The 10,717-nt window shown below is 39.5% G+C and overlaps 1 long non-coding RNA gene across 1 annotated transcript; it reads right to left on the bottom strand.

The window, feature by feature from the left end:
• Window positions 1-525: 525 nt before the first annotated feature.
• On the bottom strand, window positions 526-10,503 carry LOC110989217 (uncharacterized). The gene is made up of 5 exons (XR_002599579.2): window positions 10,322-10,503; window positions 5,744-5,833; window positions 5,005-5,077; window positions 3,286-3,432; window positions 526-2,077 (listed from the first exon to the last, which is right to left on the bottom strand). It is a non-coding gene; the product is annotated as an uncharacterized LOC110989217 (long non-coding RNA).
• Between the last annotated feature and the right edge of the window lie 214 nt (window positions 10,504-10,717).

The raw sequence follows: 10,717 nt of genomic DNA, 5'->3' as shown, positions 1-10,717 counted from the left end.
AGAACAGCAACTTGGTTGACTGATAACAGTGCTGGTTTTTGGGCTGCCTGAATAGGAACGCCAATTTTTAAAAGCATGCAAAGAAGTAATGTAGTATCAAATTGTCGAAATTCTTTCTGAATGGTAATTATTTGCAAATTTTGATGTACACGTACATGTAGATAGCATCTTTATAACTTAAATGTAAACACGACTCTTTTTAAATGTGCATTATATGCGTCAACATGTTACGATGAAAAAAAAACAAATTAAAGGCGAACAATAGTCTGTCTTTGAAGGCAAACTGACCAATTGTCTCCAATTTACAGATTACCTCTTTAAGTCATGAATAATTTGGATGTAAGTACAGAACAACGTCACTATACTGAACAATTTGGTATATGGAACATCCCTCTTGGCTTTCGAATTTTCTGGACACTTTTACTGAACGTCACAAATTTGCTTTAAATTAAAGAAAAGTATTTAGGATTAATGAAGGAGTGACTCAAAAGTTAAGACGTCAATAAACTCCGAAATTGGAAACATACAAAAACAAAAATGGGTGCATATGTACATGTATGTGTAGTGTAACAACTGACATTTCAACGTACTGTAGGAAATAGCACCCTTTTTTTCTGCAAATGCCACCCTCTCTGTTTTAGCAAACAGCGCCCTCTTTTGCCAGGACTTTGTTTATGGAAATCCGAACATTTAGATATTTAGGCCTATGAAAATGCGACGATTGGAACAGTACCAATGAAATTGCAATAGTTGGGGAGGTATTCTACACCAGGCATTGTGAATGGACCCTGCCCTGTTCATTATAGCAGCATTGTACTGTATACCATATATACACTACTCAAAAAATTAAAGGATCGGACATTTGACATCAGAACATTTCAGCCAGGTGTGTACTTCATTGACTTTACTTATTGTACACTGAAGCTCATGTTCATGCTTGGTTGAGCACCATACAATGTGAGACAACGCAATTGGTTAGTCGTGTTTCAGAGCCCAATGAGCTGGAAGGGTCAAAAAGCACTGGGTGATGTGTATTGCTCAGGTATTGCACAACTTCAAAATGGCCACCTTTCACAAAGGATAGGATGACTCTGAGGCAAGGGGATGAGAGACTGGGAGTGTCTTAGAGAGTGTGGGGGGGGTACAATGACATGAGACTGGCCAGTACTATACAACCCTACTGTGGTAAAATGATGTACATGTATGTATCTCACTTTAGGACATTTTGAGAAAAAGTGGAATATTGGACCTCTTACCATTTTGTGTTAAGGTTTTGGAAAAACTGTGAAGCTGTTTTTTAATGTCCTGACAACCACGAATTTCATTTTTTTTATCAATCTTCATTTTCACAGATAATTATAAAAATATGTGATTGAGGGGAAGATTTGCAAACATATACGAGTCAGACATTGCATTATTTTACTGAATAAAAGGGTCTCAACAGTTACATATAATTTTTTCAGGCTGAGATACAGACATCTTCAATGTGCTTCATTTCGGTGATTCAGAATCACATATAGTGCCCTCACATTACCAGAATATACTCATAAACAGTGACCTCACATTACTTGGTTAAAACTCTATTTTTATACACTACATCATTTTAAGGGCCGTAAAGGACCCGGACAAGGTGCTGACCAAAGTATTTTTTCAGTGTTGCGAGACTTCAGTGTTCTTTAGCAGAACTTGTTTTGATGCCAGAAAATAGCCAAATTAAATGACGCTCAGTTTTTGCGATGGGAATACCATTTGTTTAAATTATAAATCACTATGTATGATTCTTTGATCCTTTGAGTAGAGTACAATGCAGATAAGGCTTGATCCATCACTAAGGTGGAAGCCAGGAACTGCATCTCTGAGAAGATTGAGTCCTTTCCTTGCCTTTTTGTGAATCAATGCCCACGATTCTGATGAGGATCCTTCGTGCAATCTTCGAAACTGTTCCTCCTCAGGGATGGAGACAAGGACTAACATCTATCTGAGTTACTTCCTCTCCTTGTCAGGCGAGGGCGCTTTTCTCATCAGCATCATGGTCTGCTACTCCTGGGGCATACCCACAGCTTTCATATAAGGAGGTCTGGGGGAGAAATTAATCACAAAAGGAACTAAGTTGGAGCAGAAATTGAGACCTTTCTCAAAAAATTTATAGGATCCTTGTACACTCCTTATTTTTACACCTTTTATTTCATAAAAAACTGTTAGTGTCGATTGCTTTTCATCCATTTTCATGTCAGAAATTGAACTATGACAAGAGGATTCCTTTGACACTGCCCACCCATTACTTCTGAACGCATTTTGTGATTTGTACTCTTTCTTAACAATATTTTTCCAGACACCCCTTTAGGATTTAGTGAATCAAATGACACTTTTAAATATTTAAAATTGTCTTTCCCTTTTCCTAACACGTGAGGGCGCTGTTTTACAGTAATACTGTAACATCAATCAGGGAAGACCACAAACCTAAAATATCTACATGTATGGACCAACAGCTCCTACAGAAATCAATGATTAATCCCGAAAGTGTGGGAAGAAATATTTCCACAGTGTGTACAAGTCTGTTGAGTTGGATACAAATTGGAAATCTTTGATGGTGACTGAAAATACTGTTAATGTTTACAACATGGTCCCTTTCTGTGGTTTGGTTCAATATTTGTCAAAATTAAGGTAGATCCTTCTTTAAATAAAAGCTCTGAACACTTAAATTTTGTCCATATTCATTGCTCACCTTCAAAAAGCCTGAACAAATCTCCATAATGTATTTGATTTTAATTTTTAAACTTTAATCTCAAAATGTTTTGGAATACACAGTTCTCAGTGCTCTATCAGACAAAACTTGAGAAAATATGTTAAATCTGCTTTTCAAAATATTCACTAAACAACAGGGATGTCAGGAATTTATCTGAATTTCACATTTGCACCTTGGCTTCTACTAATGGCTTGTAATAATGGGCAATATTATGAGGAAGAAAAATTGAACTGTGCCAGCTTAGAACTTTAAATATAAAGACCAACAGGGCCATATAATGTTTGATGGACAATTGCCACAGCTGCCCCCAATCCATCTTCTTTGATGTAGAGCAGAGCTTTAAAGTTGTTTGAGGAGTGAGGCTACATTTCCAAGTTTCAAAAGAAGGGAAATTAAACAAACCAAAAAGATCCTTTTATTTTTTCAAATGAAAAAAAGTTTTGCTCCTTTTTTGGTCATGACCCCAATCGGCCCCTCCCCCATTTCCCAGATTCATCCTTGCAGAAAGCCAGCAGTGATATGAAACACAGGACTCTTACCTGTGCTACAGTACTTATGACGTAACCTGCCTCTTCACTTTGGAGATTTCATCGGTCAGACCACTTGCACCATGACTCTAGCCAGTCTCACCGTTCATGTGGGCAGCCATGGCAGTCCATTCACCTGGCAATGAGGCCTTCCCAAATCTAAACACAGGGAAAAATGACCAAAAAAAAGGAAAGGTCAGTAAGGTTTTCGGTCACACTGTAATGATAATTTTTTCCCAACTGAGCAAAACATCCACGTTTCAACCCATCACCACATAGACTCTTATTGTGGGTTGACGTTAAATCCATAAAACCATACAGTGCTGGGGAGTGCAAGGTGTAACAGGCCCGATGGGGTCAGGGCCCAATTTCATGGGGCTTCTTAACACAGAAGAGAAAAAAATCACGCTAACTTTAGCAAAAGATGTGCTAACCTTGAGCACTATTTCGTAGTGGTGCTCGGAGTGGTTGTTCTAACGGTTGCGTTCGGATAGAGATTTCTGTTGTTATATCACTAAGTTTAAGCAAATCTTTCCTCCAAGGTTAGGATGCATTTGGCTGTACTTACTGTTTATGGTATGCACGAAATAGGCATAGCCTCTGTAAGCTTGAAATCGCATGCTAAGCAGCACCAAGAAATTGGGTGTTGATTGTTACAAGTAAGGTTCCCACAAAATCTGAAAATCAAATTCAGTGACCTTTCCTGCACTTTCCAGAACTAAAATATGACAATTTCCATGGCATTTAATGCCACTCTGCACACATAATTTGTTTGGTATAATAAACGGGAAGACTGCCATAGCCACTATCCATAACCACCATCAAAATCACCCTTGTACCATCTTGATTTGCATGACTTTTCCTCAGACCAATTTTCTGTGAGGTCTCCATGACTTTCTGGGCCAACTTTTCCCCATGACTGTGGGAACCCTGTACAAGGACAAATGGGTTAAAAGCACTGTACAGTCTATCATTTGCCATTATCCAAAAGGTATCCAAAATTAATGTAAAAATGCATACTTGGTTTAGATAGAGGACTAAATTCTGTGAGAAACTGTTCTTTCTAAAATGAAGAAACAATGATTTCAAGCAGGTGCCTTCTCAAATTTTTTTGGATGCATCCGCAGACCAGCGGGTGATAAACTTAGTGCCACAGCAGGAAATTTGTTGAAACACGCTTGCTTCAAATACAAGCAAAACAACCTCAAATTAAACTCATGACCACAGAAAATACATACAGAAATAAGAGGCCAAATTCTGTGAATTAACTTGCAGAAAACCTCTTTTTTCGACCAGCAGCTTTAGGGTTGCATGCGATATGCATGTATGGCTGATGTAGTGTAATCGACCGGAATGTACAGTACATGTATAGACTGGTTCTGGTTGCTACATTTCCATCACGCATTCTTTTGCATGGGCGTGGCGTGGCGGGAACGAGAGCAACTTCGTTTAAAGTATTGAGCTTTGTGCACGTGTTTTCACCACTCCAACAGCCAAAATGAATGGGAACTGTTTGTGAAAGTTGGAAATTAATACCACTATGACGTTTCGGTGATGAACAAGTGGTAAGATTTGTCTAATTATTGCAAAATATGCAAAATATTTACCAATTTTTCTTGCCAGGTCAATGGAATAATAGCCAAAATTATAATTATTCATCAATTGGCGAAAATGGCGAACGGCAGTTGAAACCCTGTGACTACTATTGTCATAAAACAAGAGATGGCTTACTCTACTGGGACAGTGATGCCAGAAGATGAGCCAACAGGCAGGGGACCAACCACGCTGCTATCACCTTTAACACCTGGTAAAAATACAGTTAACAAGAAGGGAGCAGTTATGTCTGTATGCATTGTAATAAATGTACTTTTGTTTAAGCATGTCCCCAGCAGAGTTGTGGGTTTTAAGGCGATGTCCAAAAGGTGTGGCTGAGGCTAGATGATTAAAGCCACGAGTGGCTTCAGTCATTTGCCACAGACTTATGTAATTCTGTCAGCCTAAGCCGGATGATTTGGAAAAGGTTTATCTTCAGCCAGTTAACATATGTACAAACAACAGGAGGTACCCAGTGACTGCTTTCTCAACTTAAAAAATTTTGAAAACTCTGGCTGTTTGAATGGAAATTCTTGAAGAACCTCTGAATGTTATCCTAAAGAGCTGGGGGGAGAGGAGAGGGAATATACCTCCCTTTAATATACTTTCCAATACATGTATTTTTCAATGTGCACATTTTCCAGAAGCCTTCTGGATTTTTTTGAATAACTCTCATTGGTCATTCTGATACCATTTTGGGGAAATCCAACATACTTTTCTGCTGCCATTCCCAACTTCCAAGTGACTTTCAATCAATAGACAGATTGAGATAAAACTTCAATATTTGTATTGAGAAGGAAAGTAGGGCTAAATATACCTGCAAAAAATGATTTCTTCACAGATGGCAAATATAACTGACAAGTGACAGCTTGTCTACCTCTCAATCCACTGTTCTTGCTCCTCGTCACTCTCAGAGTGGCTGTCACTTGGGTCCTCACTGGAACTTGAGTCTCTCTTGAGCCCGCTTCTTCACAAGAACAAAAAGGAGATAAAATACAGATGTCGTCACTGGTTCTGGGCGTTAACTTCTCTTAATGACTACAATAAATACAAAAACAATGCATCCCTTCTGGTTTTACTATTGTCACAGCAACATCCTTCATTTATTGTTGAAGCCCCCTAACTGCGCACCCCTAACTTTGGCACAGTTTGATTTTTTGCCTCCAGTGCCATGCCAAAGCAACATTTTCACCTCAAATTGCAAAGTAAGTGAAGTTTCATCAAACTCCCACTACTCTAATTCAAAACTCCCGATTTTACTCACCCACTACAACTTTCCAATGAAATTTTTATTTTGGCTCAATTTTTCAATTTTTTTCCCTTCTGTGCAAAATGGTCACTTTTAACCTGCCCAAAAATTAAAAACAGTTTTCTAACAAACTTTTGTTTAAGTGTATGTAAATTGAGGTAATACTAAAAATTATGTTCACAGAACTTCTCAAATGTGGGGGTTTTGGCAATTTTTTCAAGTGCGCAACATGAGGGAGCACTAACAGTCAAGATGCAAAGGCACAATTACTTGATATCCTTGATGCTAGTCGAGATGTAGGCCTACATGTACAGAAAAAAATCTGTTACTGATACCACTGACATTTCCCTACAGTGACCTAGCATTATTAGTACAGGCACTACCAGCCATCTCAAACCAATAAAAAAGTGTCCTCAAATGTCAAAATTTAGCAGTGAAAATGTTGCTGGCATTCACTTAGCAAACGCTTGAACATTTCAGACCAGTGTCAGAAGGTTTCTTTCTCCATGGTCCATTTGTGCAAAGGATGTCAAGCGGCATCCATTTTACATCTACATTAATGTTACTTATTTATCTGATCATCCAACGGTGCATTTAGTACCAATTACAGGATGATAATGAGTGACGAAGACAATGAAGAGATGTTCAGTTTGACAGGTGAGAAGAAAAGCCCGGATAAGTGTACATCATCATACATCATGGAATTCTTTCTAAAATGTATGTTGGTCTACCCGCCTTGAGTAGAACCCCCTCATTGGTTGATGCAACCGTGATGCATGTACTTCATAGTCTCCTGTGGAGCAGTTCCCACCAAAGGAGCCTCCATTGATTGGAAAATTGTGCCCTCTCAAGGTCCCACCCAAGTCTCATATACGTACATAACCCTAAGTGCTGTCCAATCTGGGCTAGGTAACAGACCAAGGCTGAAAATAAGAACATGATTGATGGAAAAAAGATATTCACCATGTTTAGGAGGTTTACCCCAAGAACTGTGTGACTTGTGGGCAAGTTGAGGCCATGTTTGTTTATACAGGGCTGCAATGCTATCTGTTTTATCCAGCCTTTGAGGTACCAGCACTGGTGACGCAAATTCAACTTTTTCAATCAAATTTTTACGTGAGAGCAACCTTAAGGTACCTACATGTATAGCTCTTGAAAACTGAGTAACTAATGCCGATTTTTAGACCAATAAGACCTATCTTATTTTGAAAAAATTGGAGGGTTCACTCACGTATTTCCTGTTTTCTTCCCAACAATCACATTGTACTGAACAATCTGTGTGCATCATGTGCTCAGTGCACATGCGCGGGTGAACGGCCATCTTAGCAAAGTCATTTCTGTCCATATATTGATACGAGGAGGGGGTGGAATCTTGTTATTATCGCATGAGTGGCCTCTTAGCTGTGTGACTGGAGTGATACCATATCAAGCCAAGCACTGTACTAGCTGTGACAGGTTAAACACTGCCACCTCCAAAAATATTTGACATGACATGCAGAACTACTATATGTAGCTCGGCTATACTGGCCCTGGCTGTCACTGCATGTGCACTGTGTGATGCACACAAAATGTACGGTACGGTGCGACTGCGATCGTTGGGAATAAAACGGAAGAATGATGAGGAACCCCTCGGTGATTTTGGTGTAAAAACCTCCTTTAGACTGGGTACATCAGGCTTAATTAATGGTTGCTCTCATTCTCAAGGGAAAATTTGATTGAAAAAAGTGGAATTTTTGTCACTTACATGTATCCACACTGTTACCCCAGGATTGAAGATTCTGCCATCTGCCCCACTCATGGACATCAGACCCAGCACAAACACATGACAGACTTAACGACTTCTGGCAGTCTGCTGTGAGTACAGGGGTGAGATTGACCAATGATAAAAAAAAAGCTGAAAACACCTGAAACAAGGCATGAAGAAACTGAACTGTGAAAATCTCCTATGCTTTTGTACACAGCCAGTGAGGAAAAAAAGCTGAAATGCAAAACAAAAAAGCTGAAATCAGCTAAAAAGCTGAATAATCGCACCCCTTTGAGTAACATGACATACTACGGTACAAACTTTAACTGTGAACTACCAAGTCGATCATTGAACCTTCCAAAATTCCATGAACAGAAAGTGTTTGCATGATTCCATGCAAATCCTTTTGTATTTGGACAATTAGGCCAAACAAAAAAATAGCTGCATTTCTGGTTAAATCTCATGGAACCTATATCCTTTTATTTGACAAATCAATAAAATACAAAAACTTATGATGCCTTGCCCAGAGCCTAATTCTGTGTACATTCATGTTCATTGTCCTGTACGTTGTATTGTATTAATTTTTTTTGGCATGAGATGGACGGCTCTTGTGTGTTTATATTTCAACAACCAGCAGCTGTACTGTTCAATTACACTGCTGATATACATGCACATGTATGTAATATCGACATTCACATGTACACTGTTAGTCTGACACTGACTTATTACCTGTTACAAATACATGTATATGCCCCCCCCAAAAATACAGACCATCATCTGACCCTAATTTTTGGACAACAAAAAATTATAGTAAAAAAAATTGATCTCACCAAGCACCCTAACTTATTTTCAGTGTAATAGGAAACACACTTAAACTTTTGTTTTGCCTTAGCCTACATGTACCTTTACAAATACACCAAGGAGCGTTCCATGCCATCAGTGTGAAGTTGGTGACTTCACACAGATGAGTATACAGTGTGTACATTGCCATATTTCGCCGGACCATATCCGATTCTTTAAAAAAGGCAATTCATAGAGTCTAAGTTGCTCAGACTATTTCTGATACAGTCGTGTCAAACATCATTTCAAAAATTCAAATATGCACAGCATGCCAAAGTGAAGTTGGGCTTATCGGGCTCATAATATCATGGGATGGCCTTGTATTACAGCTGCACGTGAGCACATCATCGCACCCAACGACTTGCTTGGGAGGGATACAATTTGCAAGATGTGAGCAAAATCTAAGTGGGCATAGGCTTACTAAAGTTACTCATGAATGTCATTTTCACAGAAATGGGCCACATACATGTACTGTGGCATGCTACCTCTAGGACTGTGGGGTCTGACGTCCGCACCGCTCCAATGAAAGCAAAGCGGACGTCGGACCCCACAGTTCTGGGGGTAGTGACATGCCTGGTGTTGATCCTAGTCCTACTCCTAGGACTCTCAACATGGTCTTTTTCTTTCTCCATGGTCTGAAGAACTAGGCGTATGAATTTATTTATTCCATTTCTTTACCCAGGGTATGCCCAAATAATTACAAACTGGTTTCCATTGGGGCCCTGCAATCATTACATATTAATAAAATAGAAACTCACACCGAAAAGTAAAATTGACAAATACGATGAACATTAATATATACAAATACAGACCACTAAAATAGCATACACATGTGAACATTTAAATAATCAAGGCACTACTTAAATACTGATCATGGATGGGCAGAACCCTGCAAAAAACCCTATGGGAAAAAAGAACACAGGGAAATTCCCGATCCGACTCCACTGATCATTGGCAACCAAGTTAACAACTCCACAGATCAGCATTTTGGACTACATGGCACTGGTCATGGCTTCCCGTATATCTGATTTGAATCTCCCTAAGCTACAGTATAAGGAACCTGCGTGTATACTTCTGAGTTGCTCTGGCAAATTGTTCCATGTTTTGCAACTTTCACCGCCAAACTTTGGACGTAGCATTCTTTTTTGGCTGAAGGGACGTTTAAATTCCCCAATAAGCAAAGATCCCATAGCGCCAAAGGCGGAAGATGCATAACTCTGTCCAAAAGGTGTAATTACCCTAGGCGCCATTTGAGCAAGCGATACGCCTGCGCAGTTTATGGTAATGCTTCGGCGCAGGCTCACCAGATGCAGGTGTCTGCTGCGGCGCCTGCGCATCATGTGCATTGCACAGGCATATCGTTTGCTCAAATGGCGCCTATGCAATTACAAAGTTTTACATGTATTCGCAGTGAACTTCTCCATCTTGTGCCACTACGCGGTGCTATACGATCTTTGCTAATAAGTGCCTTGTGAGTACCTTGTTTCAAGAATCTATGTGAATGACATGAACAGATTTGTCATATACGTGTACATGATAGGATCTAGAGTTAATTTGTTTAGACATTTAAAAACAAAATTTATGAATTTTATTCCTGTAAAAGCAAAATACCTTGCACTTACTCCATATCACGTAGGTGTGCCAGCGATTCCCCAAAGACTTATTTCGTGTTGTCTAGATGATACACAAAGTCGCGAAAATAAACGGTTTACAAGCGACCACCAAGCGCTCAGTATACAACACACGTGCGCGTGCGGTGTGACCGCACCTACCTACGCGTTGTTTGCAGTGTTACATCAGTACATACACAGATTTCTTTATGCTGGGAGGTACGCCCTCTATCATTCAGTACAACGATTAACGCACAAAGGCCTTGACTTGGGCCGTTTTCCAATAATCGACTTTAGCTCCGTCGGAGGCTTCAACTGTTATTTTCCTTCCTGACTTCGAGGTTACAAGCGCAATTGTCTGATTGTGCCACAAAACATCAAGTAAGATGCAAAAGAGCTAAACATTAC

The sequence above is a fragment of the Acanthaster planci genome, linkage group LG08 (assembly GCF_054643075.1).
Source record: "Acanthaster planci isolate LZ-2023a linkage group LG08, COTS_SCS, whole genome shotgun sequence".
NCBI lineage: Eukaryota > Metazoa > Echinodermata > Asteroidea > Valvatida > Acanthasteridae > Acanthaster > Acanthaster planci.
This window is presented reverse-complemented; position numbering and strand designations above follow the sequence as displayed.